Genomic DNA, 17562 nt, shown 5'->3' on the forward strand with positions numbered 1-17562 from the left:
GTTACCATAGCACCATATACTGACCCCTCTACAGTACTCACTGTTACCATAGCAACATATACTGACCCCTCTACAGTACTCACTGTTACCATAGCACCATATACTGACCCCCTCTACAGTACTCACTGTTACCATAGCACCATATACTGACCCCCTCTACAGTACTCACTGTTACCATAGCACCATATACTGACCCCCTCTACAGTACTCACTGTTACCATAGCACCATATACTGACCCCTCTACAGTACTCACTGTTACCATAGCACCATATACTGACCCCTCTACAGTACTCACTGTTACCATAGCACCATATACTGACCCCCTCTACAGTACTCACTGTTACCATAGCAACATATACTGACCCCTCTACAGTACTCACTGTTACCATAGCACCATATACTGACCCCTCTACAGTACTCACTGTTACCATAGCACCATATACTGACCCCCTCTACAGTACTCACTGTTACCATAGCACCATATACTGACCCCCTCTACAGTACTCACTGTGCAAAGGCAAATGATGTGTTCCAAATGGCACCCTATTCTCTTATGGTGGCTACTTTTGACCAGGACCCGTAGAGCTTTTGCCAAATGTAGTGCACTACATTGCCATTTGGGAGCACCCATAGTCTTATTCCCTTTAGCTCCATCCTGTAGACTGGGAACAAGCAAATAGCTAAGCCACATCCTAATGATGACCACTTTTACAGTACTTTACCTAGACTTTCCTAGTTAAATAAAGGTTAAATTAAAAAATTAAAAATAAAAATACAGTAAATCTGACCACATAAAGAGAGACATATGTACACATGAACATTAAATGTCTAGTTGTTTATAGCGCATTCCGTGCTGCTCAGCCGCACCCAGGGTGGAATGTTTCCAGGTGAGGTCCTACCGTCGACGGTCCCGGTCTCCGTAACACCGTCTGGGACAGGGCGTGTGCTGGGACCTGGCGGTCGAGCAGAAAGACAAAACATCTTCACGCACAAACGTTTCAAGGACCGGTTGTAATTCTACAAACTAAAGTAAGTAGCAAAACAACCGTGTTTTAGTCCGTGTTCATATGATTTACAGCAGCTATCTGTGCTGTAGTTGTTGTTTAGGTAACCTGCTAGAGAGACTCTCCGATGAGGTTCACATCACCTACTTGTTTGTTGTATCAAATTGGTCAAGCAGAAGTTAGTTAGTAGTTAACTATACTACTCTAGACAGCGTGAAATAATAAAATACACCTTGTTATTATTGTCAGAGACCATACACAACATTATTGACAAGTTTACCAGCGGCATTGCGTTTAGCGTTATTTCAGACGGTATCTTGTGGAACAGCTGTCCTCTTGTCAGACTTTACAAACATATTGCTTTATTCTCTGTCCAGGGATCTTTTCTGCTTTGTGAACAAACAAGTGTAGCCCTGAATATGATGTTTCAGGGCGTAGTTATTATTATTATCACACTGTCTAGTATTGACATTTAACTAGAAAATGTACTATTGACTATGTTTTTAATATTAAAATTAAACTTTATTTGTCACATATGCCGAATAGTATAGATCATGAAATGCTTATGTAACCGATGTGAAATGGTTAGTTAGTTAGCGGTGGTGCGCGCTAATTGCTCTGCAAGGGCTGCGATGGGTAACGATGCTTCGTGGGGTGTCAGTTGTTGATGTGTGCAGAGGGTCCCTGGTTCAAGCCCAGGTTGGGGCGAAGAGAGGGACGGAAGCTATACTGTTACACTTACTTACAAGCCCTTAACCAACAGTGAGTTAAGAAAATATTTACCAAATTAAAAAAAGTATAAAAAGTAACACAGTAAAATAACTGTATAGGAGGCTATATACAGGGGGTACCGGTACAGAGTCAATGTGGAGGCTATATACAGGGGGTACCGGTACAGAGTCAATGTGGAGGCTATATACAGGGGGTACCGGTACAGAGTCAATGTGGAGGCTATATACAGGGGGTACCGGTACAGAGTCAATGTGGAGGCTATATACAGGGGGTACCGGTACAGAGTCAATGTGGAGGCTATATACAGGGGGTACCGGTACAGAGTCAATGTGGAGGCTATATACAGGGGGTACCGGTACAGAGTCAATGTGGAGGCTATATACAGGGGGTACAGGTACAGAGTCAATGTGGAGGCTATATACAGGGGGTACAGGTACAGAGTCAATGTGGAGGCTATATACAGGGGGTACAGGTACAGAGTCAATGTGGAGGCTATATACAGGGGGTACAGGTACAGAGTCAATGTGGAGGCTATATACAGGGTGTTATGGTACAGAGTCAATGTGGAGGCTATATACAGGGGGTACAGGTACAGAGTCAATGTGGAGGCTATATACAGGGGGTACCGGTACAGAGTCAATGTGGAGGCTATATACAGGGGGTACAGGTACAGAGTCAATGTGGAGGCTATATACAGGGGGTACAGGTACAGAGTCAATGTGGAGGCTATATACAGGGGGTACTGGTACAGAGTCAATGTGGAGGCTATATACAAGGGGTACAGGTACAGAGTCAATGTGGAGGCTATATACAGGGTGTACCGGTACAGAGTCAATGTGGAGGCTATATACAGGGGGTACTGGTACAGAGTTAATGTGGAGGCTATATACAGGGGGTACCGGTACAGAGTCAGTGTGGAGGCTATATACAGGGGGTACAGGTACAGAGTCAATGTGGAGGCTATATACAGGGGGTACAGGTACAGAGTCAATGTGGAGGCTATATACAGGGGGTACATGGTACAAGAGTCAATGTGGAGGCTATATACAGGGGGTACAGGTACAGAGTCAATGTGGAGGCTATATACAGGGGGTACCGGTACAGAGTCAATGTGGAGGCTATATACAGGGGGTACAGGTACAGAGTCAATGTGGAGGCTATATACAGGGGGTACAGGTACAGAGTCAATGTGGAGGCTATATACAGGGGGTACTGGTACAGAGTCAATGTGGAGGCTATATACAAGGGGTACAGGTACAGAGTCAATGTGGAGGCTATATACAGGGTGTACCGGTACAGAGTCAATGTGGAGGCTATATACAGGGGGTACTGGTACAGAGTTAATGTGGAGGCTATATACAGGGGGTACCGGTACAGAGTCAGTGTGGAGGCTATATACAGGGGGTACCGGTACAGAGTCAGTGTGGAGGCTATATACAGGGGGCACAGGTACAGAGTCAATGTGGAGGCTATATACAGGGGGTACAGGTACAGAGTCAATGTGGAGGCTATATACAGGGTGTTATGGTACAGAGTCAATGTGGAGGCTATATACAGGGGGTACCGGTATAGAGTCAATGTGGAGGCTATATACAGGGGGTACTGGTACAGAGTCAATGTGGAGGCTATATACAGGGGGTACGGTACAGAGTCAATGTGGAGGCTATATACAGGGGGTACAGGTACAGAGTCAATGTGGAGGCTATATACAGGGGGTACCGGTACAGAGTCAATGTGGAGGCTATATACAGGGGGTACCGGTACAGAGTCAATGTGGAGGCTATATACAGGGGGTACAGGTACAGAGTCAATGTGGAGGCTATATACAGGGGTACCTGGTACAGAGTCAATGTGGAGGCTATATACAGAGGGGTACCGGTACAGAGTCAATGTGGAGGCTATATACAGGGGGTACCGGTACAGAGTCAATGTGGAGGCTATATACAGGGGGTACCGGTACAGAGTCAATGTGGAGGCTATATACAGGGGGTACCGGTACAGAGTCAATGTGGAGGCTATATACAGGGGGTACCGGTACAGAGTCAATGTGGAGGCTATATACAGGGGGTACAGGTACAGAGTCAATGTGGAGGCTATATACAGGGGGTACAGGTACAGAGTCAATGTGGAGGCTATATACAGGGTGTTATGGTACAGAGTCAATGTGGAGGCTATATACAGGGGGTACCGGTATAGAGTCAATGTGGAGGCTATATACAGGGGGGTACTGGTACAGAGTCAATGTGGAGGCTATATACAGGGGGTTACCGGTACAGAGTCAATGTGGAGGCTATATACAGGGGGTACCGGTACAGAGTCAATGTGGAGGCTATATACAGGGGGTACCGGTACAGAGTCAATGTGGAGGCTATATACAGGGGGTACCGGTACAGAGTCAATGTGGAGGCTATATACAGGGGGTACCGGTACAGAGTCAATGTGGAGGCTATATACAGGGGTACCGGTACAGAGTCAATGTGGAGGCTATATACAGGGGGTACCGGTACAGAGTCAATGTGGAGGCTATATACAGGGGGTACCGGTACAGAGTCAATGTGGAGGCTATATACAGGGGTACCGGTACAGAGTCAATGTGGAGGCTATATACAGGGGGTACCGGTACAGAGTCAATGTGGAGGCTATATACAGGGGGTACCGGTACAGAGTCAATGTGGAGGCTATATACAGGGGGTACCGGTACAGAGTCAATGTGGAGGCTATATACAGGGGGTACCGGTACAGAGTCAATGTGGAGGCTATATACAGGGGGTACCGGTACAGAGTCAATGTGGAGGCTATATACAGGGGGTACAGGTACAGAGTCAATGTGGAGGCTATATACAGGGGGTACAGGTACAGAGTCAATGTGGAGGCTATATACAGGGGGTACCGGTACAGAGTCAATGTGGAGGCTATATACAGGGGGTACCGGTACAGAGTCAATGTGGAGGCTATATACAGGGGGTACCGGTACAGAGTCAATGTGGAGGCTATATACAGGGGGTACCGGTACAGAGTCAATGTGGAGGCTATATACAGGGGGTACCGGTACAGAGTCAATGTGGAGGCTATATACAGGGGGTACAGGTACAGAGTCAATGTGGAGGCTATATACAGGGGGTACAGGTACAGAGTCAATGTGGAGGCTATATACAGGGGGTACTGGTACAGAGTCAATGTGGAGGCTATATACAGGGGGTACCGGTACAGAGTCAATGTGGAGGCTATATACAGGGGGTACCGGTACAGAGTCAATGTGGAGGCTATATACAGGGGGTACCGGTACAGAGTCAATGTGGAGGCTATATACAGGGGGTACCGGTACAGAGTCAATGTGGAGGCTATATACAGGGGGTACAGGTACAGAGTCAATGTGGAGGCTATATACAGGGTGTTATGGTACAGAGTCAATGTGGAGGCTATATACAGGGGGTACCGGTATAGAGTCAATGTGGAGGCTATATACAGGGGGGTACTGGTACAGAGTCAATGTGGAGGCTATATACAGGGGGTACCGGTACAGAGTCAATGTGGAGGCTATATACAGGGGGTACCGGTACAGAGTCAATGTGGAGGCTATATACAGGGGGTACCGGTACAGAGTCAATGTGGAGGCTATATACAGGGGGTACCGGTACAGAGTCAATGTGGAGGCTATATACAGGGGGTACAGGTACAGAGTCAATGTGGAGGCTATATACAGGGTGTACCGGTACAGAGTCAATGTGGAGGCTATATACAGGGGGTACCGGTACAGAGTCAATGTGGAGGCTATATACAGGGGGTACCGGTACAGAGTCAATGTGGAGGCTATATACAGGGGGTACCGGTACAGAGTCAATGTGGAGGCTATATACAGGGGGTACAGGTACAGAGTCAATGTGGAGGCTATATACAGGGGGTACAGGTACAGAGTCAATGTGGAGGCTATATACAGGGGGTACGGTACAGAGTCAATGTGGAGGCTATATACAGGGGGTACCGGTACAGAGTCAATGTGGAGGCTATATACAGGGGGTACCGGTACAGAGTCAATGTGGAGGCTATATACAGGGGGTACCGGTACAGAGTCAATGTGGAGGCTATATACAGGGGGTACCGGTACAGAGTCAATGTGGAGGCTATATACAGGGGGTACAGGTACAGAGTCAATGTGGAGGCTATATACAGGGGGTACTGGTACAGAGTCAATGTGGAGGCTATATACAGGGGGTACAGGTACAGAGTCAATGTGGAGGCTATATACAGGGTGTACCGGTACAGAGTCAATGTGGAGGCTATATACAGGGGGTACCGGTACAGAGTCAATGTGGAGGCTATATACAGGGGGTACCGGTACAGAGTCAATGTGGAGGCTATATACAGGGGGTACCGGTACAGAGTCAATGTGGAGGCTATATACAGGGGGTACCGGTACAGAGTCAATGTGGAGGCTATATACAGGGGGTACCGGTACAGAGTCAATGTGGAGGCTATATACAGGGGGTTACCGGTACAGAGTCAATGTGGAGGCTATATACAGGGGGTACCGGTATAGAGTCAATGTGGAGGCTATATACAGGGGGGTACTGGTACAGAGTCAATGTGGAGGCTATATACAGGGGGTACCGGTACAGAGTCAATGTGGAGGCTATATACAGGGGGTACAGGTACAGAGTCAATGTGGAGGCTATATACAGGGGGTACCGGTACAGAGTCAATGTGGAGGCTATATACAGGGGGTACCGGTACAGAGTCAATGTGGAGGCTATATACAGGGGGTACCGGTACAGAGTCAATGTGGAGGCTATATACAGGGTGTACCGGTACAGAGTCAATGTGGAGGCTATATACAGGGGGTACTGGTACAGAGTTAATGTGGAGGCTATATACAGGGGGTACCGGTACAGAGTCAGTGTGGAGGCTATATACAGGGGGTACCGGTACAGAGTCAGTGTGGAGGCTATATACAGGGGGCACAGGTACAGAGTCAATGTGGAGGCTATATACAGGGGGTACAGGTACAGAGTCAATGTGTTGGCTATATACAGGGTGTTATGGTACAGAGTCAATGTGGAGGCTATATACAGGGGGTACCGGTATAGAGTCAATGTGGAGGCTATATACAGGGGGGTACTGGTACAGAGTCAATGTGGAGGCTATATACAGGGGGTTACGGTACAGAGTCAATGTAGAGGCTATATACAGGGGGTACCGGTACAGAGTCAATGAGGAGGCTATATACAGGGGGTACCGGTACAGAGTCAATGTGGAGGCTATATACAGGGGGTACCGGTACAGAGTCAATGTGGAGGCTATATACAGGGGCACCGGTACAGAGTCAATGTGGAGACTATTTACAGGGGGTACCGGTACAGAGTCAATGAGGAGGCTATATACAGGGTATTACGGTACAGAGTCAATGTGGAGACTATATACAGAGGGTACCGGTAAAGAGGCAATGTGGAGGCTATATACAGGGGGTACTGGTACAGAGTCAATGTGGAGACTATATACAGAGGGTACCGGTAAAGAGGCAATGTGGAGGCTATATACAGGGGGTACCGGTACAGAGTCAATGTGGAGGCTATATACAGGGGGTACCGGTAAAGAGGCAATGTGGAGGCTATATACAGGGGGTACCGGTACAGAGTCAATGTGGAGGCTATATACAGGGGGTACAGGTACAGAGTCAATGTGGAGGCTATATACAGGGGGTACAGGTACAGAGTCAATGTGGAGGCTATATACAGGGGGTACCGGTATAGAGTCAATGTGGAGGCTATATACACGGGGGTACTGGTACAGAGTCAATGTGGAGGCTATATACAGGGGGTTACGGTACAGAGTCAATGTAGAGGCTATATACAGGGGGTACCGGTACAGAGTCAATGAGGAGGCTATATACAGGGGGTACCGGTACAGAGTCAATGTGGAGGCTATATACAGGGGGTACCGGTACAGAGTCAATGTGGAGGCTATATACAGGGGGTACAGGTACAGAGTCAATGTGGAGGCTATATACAGGGTGTTATGGTACAGAGTCAATGTGGAGGCTATATACAGGGGGTACCGGTACAGAGTCAATGTGGAGGCTATATACAGGGTGTACGGTACAGAGTCAATGTGGAGGCTATATACAGGAGGGTACCGGTACAGAGTCAATGTGGAGGCTATATACAGGGGGTACCGGTACAGAGTCAATGTGGAGGCTATATACAGGGGGTACCGGTACAGAGTCAATGTGGAGGCTATATACAGGGGGTACCGGTACAGAGTCAATGTGGAGGCTATATACAGGGGGTACCGGTACAGAGTCAATGTGGAGGCTATATACAGGGGGTACCGGTACAGAGTCAATGTGGAGGCTATATACAGGGGGTACCGGTACAGAGTCAATGTGGAGGCTATATACAGGGGGTACCGGTACAGAGTCAATGTGGAGGCTATATACAGGGGGTACCGGTACAGAGTCAATGTGGAGGCTATATACAGGGGGTACAGGTACAGAGTCAATGTGGAGGCTATATACAGGGGGTACCGGTACAGAGTCAATGTGGAGGCTATATACAGGGGGTACCGGTACAGAGTCAATGTGGAGGCTATATACAGGGGGTACCGGTACAGAGTCAATGTGGAGGCTATATACAGGGGGTACAGGTACAGAGTCAATGTGGAGGCTATATACAGGGTGTTATGGTACAGAGTCAATGTGGAGGCTATATACAGGGGGTACCGGTATAGAGTCAATGTGGAGGCTATATACAGGGGGGTACTGGTACAGAGTCAATGTGGAGGCTATATACAGGGGGTTACCGGTACAGAGTCAATGTGGAGGCTATATACAGGGGGTACCGGTACAGAGTCAATGTGGAGGCTATATACAGGGGGTACCGGTACAGAGTCAATGTGGAGGCTATATACAGGGGGTACCGGTACAGAGTCAATGTGGAGGCTATATACAGGGGTACCGGTACAGAGTCAATGTGGAGGCTATATACAGGGGGTACCGGTACAGAGTCAATGTGGAGGCTATATACAGGGGGTACGGTACAGAGTCAATGTGGAGGCTATATACAGGGGGTACCGGTACAGAGTCAATGTGGAGGCTATATACAGGGGGTACCGGTACAGAGTCAATGTGGAGGCTATATACAGGGGGTACAGGTACAGAGTCAATGTGGAGGCTATATACAGGGGGTACCGGTACAGAGTCAATGTGGAGGCTATATACAGGGGGTACAGGTACAGAGTCAATGTGGAGGCTATATACAGGGGGTACCGGTACAGAGTCAATGTGGAGGCTATATACAGGGGGTACAGGTACAGAGTCAATGTGGAGGCTATATACAGGGGGTACAGGTACAGAGTCAATGTGGAGGCTATATACAGGGGGTACTGGTACAGAGTCAATGTGGAGGCTATATACAGGGGGTACAGGTACAGAGTCAATGTGGAGGCTATATACAGGGGGTACCGGTACAGAGTCAATGTGGAGGCTATATACAGGGGGTACCGGTACAGAGTCAATGTGGAGGCTATATACAGGGGGTACCGGTACAGAGTCAATGTGGAGGCTATATACAGGGGGTACCGGTACAGAGTCAATGTGGAGGCTATATACAGGGGGTACCGGTACAGAGTCAATGTGGAGGCTATATACAGGGGGTACCGGTACAGAGTCAATGTGGAGGCTATATACAGGGGGTACCGGTACAGAGTCAATGTGGAGGCTATATACAGGGGGTACCGGTACAGAGTCAATGTGGAGGCTATATACAGGGGGTACCGGTACAGAGTCAATGTGGAGGCTATATACAGGGGGTACCGGTACAGAGTCAATGTGGAGGCTATATACAGGGGGTACTGGTACAGAGTCAATGTGGAGGCTATATACAGGGGGTACCGGTACAGAGTCAATGTGGAGGCTATATACAGGGGGTACAGGTACAGAGTCAATGTGGAGGCTATATACAGGGGGTACAGGTACAGAGTCAATGTGGAGGCTATATACAGGGGGTACTGGTACAGAGTCAATGTGGAGGCTATATACAAGGGGTACAGGTACAGAGTCAATGTGGAGGCTATATACAGGGTGTACCGGTACAGAGTCAATGTGGAGGCTATATACAGGGGGTACCGGTACAGAGTCAATGTGGAGGCTATATACAGGGGGTACCGGTACAGAGTCAGTGTGGAGGCTATATACAGGGGGTACCGGTACAGAGTCAGTGTGGAGGCTATATACAGGGGGCACAGGTACAGAGTCAATGTGGAGGCTATATACAGGGGGTACAGGTACAGAGTCAATGTTTTGGCTATATACAGGGTGTTACGGTACAGAGTCAATGTGGAGGCTATATACAGGGGGTACCGGTATAGAGTCAATGTGGAGGCTATATACAGGGGGGTACTGGTACAGAGTCAATGTGGAGGCTATATACAGTGGGTTACGGTACAGAGTCAATGTAGAGGCTATATACAGGGGGTACCGGTACAGAGTCAATGAGGAGGCTATATACAGGGGGTACCGGTACAGAGTCAATGTGGAGGCTATATACAGGGGGTACCGGTACAGAGTCAATGTGGAGGCTATATACAGGGGGTACCGGTACAGAGTCAATGTGGAGGCTATATACAGGGGCACCGGTACAGAGTCAATGTGGAGACTATTTACAGGGGGTACCGGTACAGAGTCAATGAGGAGGCTATATACAGGGTATTACGGTACAGAGTCAATGTGGAGACTATATACAGAGGGTACCGGTAAAGAGGCAATGTGGAGGCTATATACAGGGGGTACTGGTACAGAGTCAATGTGGAGACTATATACAGAGGGTACCGGTAAAGAGGCAATGTGGAGGCTATATACAGGGGGTACCGGTACAGAGTCAATGTGGAGGCTATATACAGGGGGTACCGGTAAAGAGGCAATGTGGAGGCTATATACAGGGGGTACCGGTACAGAGTCAATGTGGAGGCTATATACAGGGGGTACAGGTACAGAGTCAATGTGGAGGCTATATACAGGGGGTACAGGTACAGAGTCAATGTGGAGGCTATATACAGGGGGTACCGGTATAGAGTCAATGTGGAGGCTATATACACGGGGGTACTGGTACAGAGTCAATGTGGAGGCTATATACAGGGGGTTACGGTACAGAGTCAATGTAGAGGCTATATACAGGGGGTACCGGTACAGAGTCAATGAGGAGGCTATATACAGGGGGTACCGGTACAGAGTCAATGTGGAGGCTATATACAGGGGGTACCGGTACAGAGTCAATGTGGAGGCTATATACAGGGGGTACAGGTACAGAGTCAATGTGGAGGCTATATACAGGGTGTTATGGTACAGAGTCAATGTGGAGGCTATATACAGGGGGTACCGGTACAGAGTCAATGAGGAGGCTATATACAGGGGGTACCGGTACAGAGTCAATGTGGAGGCTATATACTCCTGGCAGGATGATCAGAGAGAAGAAGCCATGCACACACACACAGTTCTGGCAGGATGATCAGAGAGAAGGAGCCATGCACACACACACAGTCCTGGCAGGATGATCAGAGAGAAGGAGCCATGCACACACACACACAGTCCTGGCAGGATGATCAGAGAGAAGGAGCCATGCACACACACACAGTCCTGGCAGGATGATCAGAGAGAAGGAGCCATGCACACACACACACAGTCCTGGCAGGATGATCAGAGAGAAGGAGCCATGCACACACACACAGTCCTGGCAGGATGATCAGAGAGAAGGAGCCATGCACACACACACACAGTCCTGGCAGGATGATCAGAGAGAAGGAGAGCCCCCTCTGTGCCCCCAGCTGGTAAAAATCACATTTCCCCCACAATACAGCGCAGAGCTTTCGTCCTGACTGGGAGTTTTCACAGATCAAGTGTTTTTTTTTTTTTTTTAAGATTAGTTTCCACTAAGTAGACCAGACATGTTCCCCAAAGCCCAGGTGTGCTACTCTCACAGTAAACTGCCTCAAACCAAACGGCATGCGTTCTATAGGAGTTGAGAGGGAGAGGAACAGTTCTGTGTGTGGTGGAGTCTCTTGTCTGTTTTGGCTTATGACCTACAAATCATATCTTCATTAAAAAAAATATAAAAAAATTCTAACTTTTTGTGCGATTCACAATGTATTATCTAAATAAGCTTTTATTACACAATTTAAAGGTAATTTCACTGCATTTCAAACAGTCTGGAATAATCTAATGAATTAATGGCTCGTAAAAGTATACCTTTACTAAATATAAGCCTTTGACCATAAGACCCAATAATAATGTCATTATTTTATCAAAATAGTTTAATCTGTTTTTTATTTATTTATTTTCCTTCCAATAATCACTGATCTGGCTTTCACGTCTGTCTATGAAAATGTCCTTTTTTTTTGTTACAGACGTAACCAGAACCATGTACAATGCACATCCTAATAATAATAATTATGTTAATGATAATAAACCAACTTCTGGTTGCAGGCGTTATAGAAAATAAACACAGGTCTCCTAAACAATCTTTCAAGCACAAGCCCACTGCATGTGAGTAGCCAGCTAATCTTTATATATATATATATATATATATATATATATATATATATATATATATATATATATATATATATATAAAAATAGTAAAAATAAAAACATATATATGTACCGTACCAGTCAATAGTCTGGACACACCTACTCATTCCAGGGTTTTTCTTTATTCTTACTATTTTCTGCATTGTAGAATAATAGTGAAGACATCAATCACATATGGAATCATGTAGTAACCAAAAAAAGTGTTAAACAAATCACCATATATCCACAGTGGGTCAGGTTGAGAATGTTCCGCGCCCACAGTCGAACTGGAGTTGATGACAACACAAAGAATGTCAATAACTTACAGAAACTGGAGACAAACGCATGCAGTATTAACTTGTTATGGATAGGGGGCAGTATTTTCACGGCCGGATAAAAAACGTACCCAATTTAATCTGGTTATTACTCCTGCCCAGAAACTAGAATATGCATATAATTAGTAGCTTTGGATAGAAAACACTCCAACGTTTCTAAAACTGTTTGAATGGTGTCTGTGAGTATAACAGAACTCAAATGGCAGGCCAAAACCTGAGAAGATTCTGTACAGGAAGTACCCTGTCTGACCATTTCTTGGCCTTCTTTGTCATCTCTTTCCAAAACAGTAACGTGACACTTTCTAAGGCTCCCATAGGCTCTCAGAAGGCGCCAGAACGTTGAATGATGACTCTGCAGTTACTGGCTGAAAAACAGTAGCACATTTGGTATATTATCGCTATTTTACGAGAAAAATCGCATAAAAATTGATTTTAAACAGCGTTTGACATGCTTCGAAGTACAGTAATGGAATATTTTGAAATTCTTTGTCACGATACGCGTCCGAGCGTCACCCTTCGTTACCCTTCGGATAGTGTCTTGAACGCACGAACAAAACGCCGCTATTTGGATATAACTATGGATTATTTGGAACCAAACCAACATTTGTTGTTGAAGTAGAAGTCCTGGGAGTGCATTCTGACAAAGAACAGCAAAGGTAATCCAATTTTTCTTATAGTAAATCTGAGTTTGGTGAGTACCAAACTTGGTGGGTGTCAAATTAGCTAGCCCGTGATGGCGAGCTATCTACTCAGAATATTGCAAAATGTGCTTTCACCGAAAAACTATTTTAAAATCGGACACCGCGATTGCATAAAGGAGTTCTGTATCTATAATTCTTAAAATAATTGTTATGTTTTTTGTGAACGTTTATCGTGAGTAATTTAGTAAATTCACCGGAAGTGTTCGGTGGGAATACTAGTTCTGAACGTCACATGCTAATGTAAAAAGCTGTTTTTTTATATAAATATGTACTTGATTGAACAAAACATGCAGCCCTTTCACGCCACCGCCAGCTATTGCACCCATCATATCCGGATGTGAAGATATTTCTGACACAGCCACGAACCTATAGCACTACCGCCAGCGCTTAGATTGACCGTTATGTTAAGTTTGTTAAAGTAGAGCCTTGTATGTCTGCTGCAGAGAGCCATCTTGAGGTTCTGACTTGTTGCACCCTCTACAACCACTGTGATTATTATTATCTGACCATGCTGGTCATTTATGAACATCTGAAACATCTTGGCCATGTTCTGTTATAATCTCCACCCGGCACAGCCAGAAGAGGACTGGTCCACCCCTCATAGACTGGTTCCTCTCTAGGTTTCTTCCTAGGTTTTGACCTTTCTAGGGAGTTTTTCCTAGCCACCGTGCTTCTACACCTGCATTGCTTGCTGTTTGGGATTTTTAGGCTGGGTTTCTATACAGCACTTTGAGATATCAGCTGATGTAAGAAGGGCTATATAAATACATTTAATTTGATGAGAAAATTAGTTTTGATAAGTCATGGAAATAAGTGCTGAAAACCTATTGGCTCACCATTTAAAAAAGAAGATGGAGAACTATAGGATGAAAATTACCGGAGCTTTGGACGCTGGTATAGCCGACTAGCGCTTGATAACGCTAACAAATCTATACTTGGAGTCAAAGTATCATTATAATATTGTCTAAAATAATGTTGCAATATGTAACTATCAATTCCCCCCCCCCCCCCCCCCCCCCCCATCACTAATATGATTCTGTTAATTTTAGCGGGGAGGTATGCCTGGGATATCGTATGGTGTGCCGCAGCGCTAGGCCCAGCTCACTTGGCAGTTGGCACTTATAAGTCTATGCTTGACACTCCACATGGCTTTCAGACGCAAAGGACTCAAAGTGTCTCTTACGACTAGCAGCCTGCTTCATTGTACACCAATTTTATTATATTAATGTCATTCATTTGACAGTTACAACTCTCTGATGGGATTATGAGGGAGAGTCTTTGAATCAGTGAAATTTATTGTATAGGCCTTGTACCTTTCTATGTCTGGTGGTGTGTGTCTGGTTGAGGATTCTTCTAGAATAGTGGCCAAGCCGCAACCAATGTATTAGAGGAAAACACCGTACAACTGGCGTCCGAAGTCAGTGTGCACGCCCGCCGGCCCACCACAAGGATTCGCTAGAGCATGATGGGACAAGGACATCCCGGCCGGGCCAAACCCTCCCCTAACCTGGACGACGCTAGGCCAATTGTGTGCCGAACCCGGGTCTGTAGTGATGCCTCCTGCACCTAGCACCTGGGACTAAACACCTCCCTCTGCAACTGGATCCTGGACTTCCTCACAGGCCGCCCCCAGGTGGTGAGGGTAGGTAACAACACATCTGCCACGCTGATCCTCAACACTGGAGCTCCCCAGGGGTGAGTGCTCAGTCCCCTCCTGTACTCCCTCTTCACCCACGACTGCATGGCCAGGCACGACTCCAACACCATCCTTAAGTTTGCAGACGACACAACAGTGGTAGGCCTGATCACCGACAACGACGAGACAGCCTATAGGGTTGAGGTCAGAGACCTGGCCAGGTGGTGCCAGAATAACAACCTATCCCTCAACGTAACCAAGACTAAGGAGATGATTGTGGACTACAGGAAAAGGAGCACCGAGCACATCCCCATTCCCATCGACGGGCTGCAGTGGAGCAGGTTGAGAGCTTCAAATTCCTTGGTGTCCACATCAATAACAAACACACCAAGACAGTCGTGAAGAGGGCACGACAAAGCCTATTCCCCCTCAGGAGACTGAAAACATTTGGCATGGGTCCTGAGATCCTCAAAAGGTTCTACAGCTGCAACATCGAGAGTATCCTGACTGGTTGCATCACTGCCTGGTACGGCAATTACTCGGCCTCCGACCGCAAGGCACTACAGAGGGTAGTGCGTACGGCCCAGTACATCACTGGGGCTAAGCTGCCTGCCATCCAGGACCTCTACACCAGGCGGTGTCAGAGGAAGGCCCTAAAAATTGTCAAAGACCCCAGCCACCCCAGTCATAGACTGTTCTCTCTACTACCGCATGGCAAGCTGTACCGGAGTGCCAAGTCTAGGACAAAAAGGCTTCTCAACAGTTTTTACCCCCAAGCCATAAGACTTCTGAACAGGTAACCAAATGGTTACCCAGACTATTTGCATTGTGTGCCCCCCCAACCCCTCTTTTACACTGCTGCTACTCTCTGTTTATCTTATATGCATAGTCACTTTAACCATACCCACATGTACATACTACCTCAATAAGCCTGACTAACTGGTGTCTGTTTTAGCCTTGCTACTCTTATTTTCAAATGTCTTTTTACTGTTGTTTTATTTCTTTACTTACACACACACACACACACACACACACACACACACACACACACACACACACACACACACACACACACACAAACACGCACACATACCTTTTTTTCACACTATTGGTTAGAGCCGGTATGTAAGCATTTCACTGTAAGGTCTACACCTATTGTATTCGGCGCACGTGAGAAATAAACTTTGATTTGATTTGAAACCAGTTGTCATCTGTGGACTTTTTGGTTTTCTTTTTTTAATCAATTTCAGTTGTGCTTCTTTTGCTGTTTACCTGAATATATAGTTGTTTTTTACCGCTAGATTGATGCCTTCTTTACTGTGAGTGGATGTGCTATCCAGAAAGTGTTTGGATTTATTGGTTACTGGGTGCTTTCTGGTATTTGGGGCAGCAGGTAGCCTAGTGGTTAGAGACAGGAAGACTAGTGGTTAGAGACAGGTAGCTTAGTGGTTAGAGGCAGGTAGTCTAGTGGTTAGAGCAAGTAGCCTAGTGGTTAGAGACAGGTAGCTTAGTGGTTAGAGACAGGTAGCCTAGTGGTTAGAGGCAGGTAGCCTAGTGGTTAGAGGCAGGTAGCCTAGTGGTTAGAGCAGGTAGCCTAGTGGTTAGAGACAGGTAGCCTAGTGGTTAGAGCAGGTAGCCTAGTGCTTAGAGCAGGTAGGCTAGTGGTTAGAGGCAGGTAGCCTAGTGGTTAGAGACAGGTAGTCAAGTGGTTAAGGCAGGTAGTCAAGTGGTTAAGGCAGGTAGCCTAGTGGTTAGAGCAGGTAGCCTAGTGGTTAGAGACAGGTAGCCTAGTGGTTAGAGACATGTCGTCTAGTAGTTAGAGCAGGTATCCTAGTGGTTAGAGCAGGTAGCCTAGTGGTTAGAGGCAGGTAGTCTAGTGGTTAGAGGCAGGTAGCCTAGTGGTTAGAGCAGGTAGCCTAGTGGTTAGAGACAGGTAGACTAGTGGTTACAGCAGGTAGGCTAGTGGTTAGAGCAGGGAGCCTAGTGGTTAGAGACAGGTAGACTAGTGGTTAGAAACAGGTAGCCTAGTGGTTAGAGCAGGTAGCCTAGTGGTTAGAGCAGGTAGCCTAGAGGTTAGAGACAGGTAGCCTAGCGGTTAAAGACAGGTAGCCTAGCGGTTAGAGCAGGTAGCCTAGAAGTTAGAGACAGGTAGACTAGTGGTTACAGCAGGTAGGCTAGTGGTTAGAGCAGGGAGCCTAGTGGTTAGAGACAGGTAGACTAGTGGTTAGAAACAGGTAGCCTAGTGGTTAGAGCAGGTAGCCTAGTGGTTAGAGCAGGTAGCCTAGAGGTTAGAGACAGGTAGCCTAGCGGTTAAAGACAGGTAGCCTAGCGGTTAGAGCAGGTAGCCTAGAAGTTAGAGACAGGTAGCCTAGTGGTTAGAGAAGGTAGCCTAGTGGTTAGAGCAGGTATCCTAGTGGTTAGAGCAGGTAGCCTAGTGGTCAGAGACAGGTAGCCTAGTGGTTAGAGGCAGGTAGTCTAGTGGTTAGAGGCAGGTAGCCTAGTGGTTAGAGCAGGTAGCCTAGTGGTTAGAGACAGGTAGCCTAGTGGTTAGAGACAGGTAGCCTAGTGGTTAGAGCAGGTAGCCTAGTGGTTAGAGAC

General features: G+C 46.9%; 1 protein-coding gene across 1 annotated transcript in view; it reads left to right on the forward strand.

The window, feature by feature from the left end:
* Positions 1-773: 773 nt before the first annotated feature.
* The window catches only part of LOC106594561 (calcium uptake protein 1, mitochondrial), a 164384-nt gene continuing 147595 nt past the window's right edge, over positions 774-17562 (forward strand). The window contains 1 exon segment of the mRNA XM_082970386.1: positions 774-1030. The gene's annotated coding sequence lies outside the window, so the exon portion shown is untranslated.

The sequence above is a fragment of the Salmo salar genome, chromosome 28 (assembly GCF_965601325.2).
Source record: "Salmo salar chromosome 28, fSalSal1, whole genome shotgun sequence".
Taxonomy (NCBI): domain Eukaryota; kingdom Metazoa; phylum Chordata; class Actinopteri; order Salmoniformes; family Salmonidae; genus Salmo; species Salmo salar.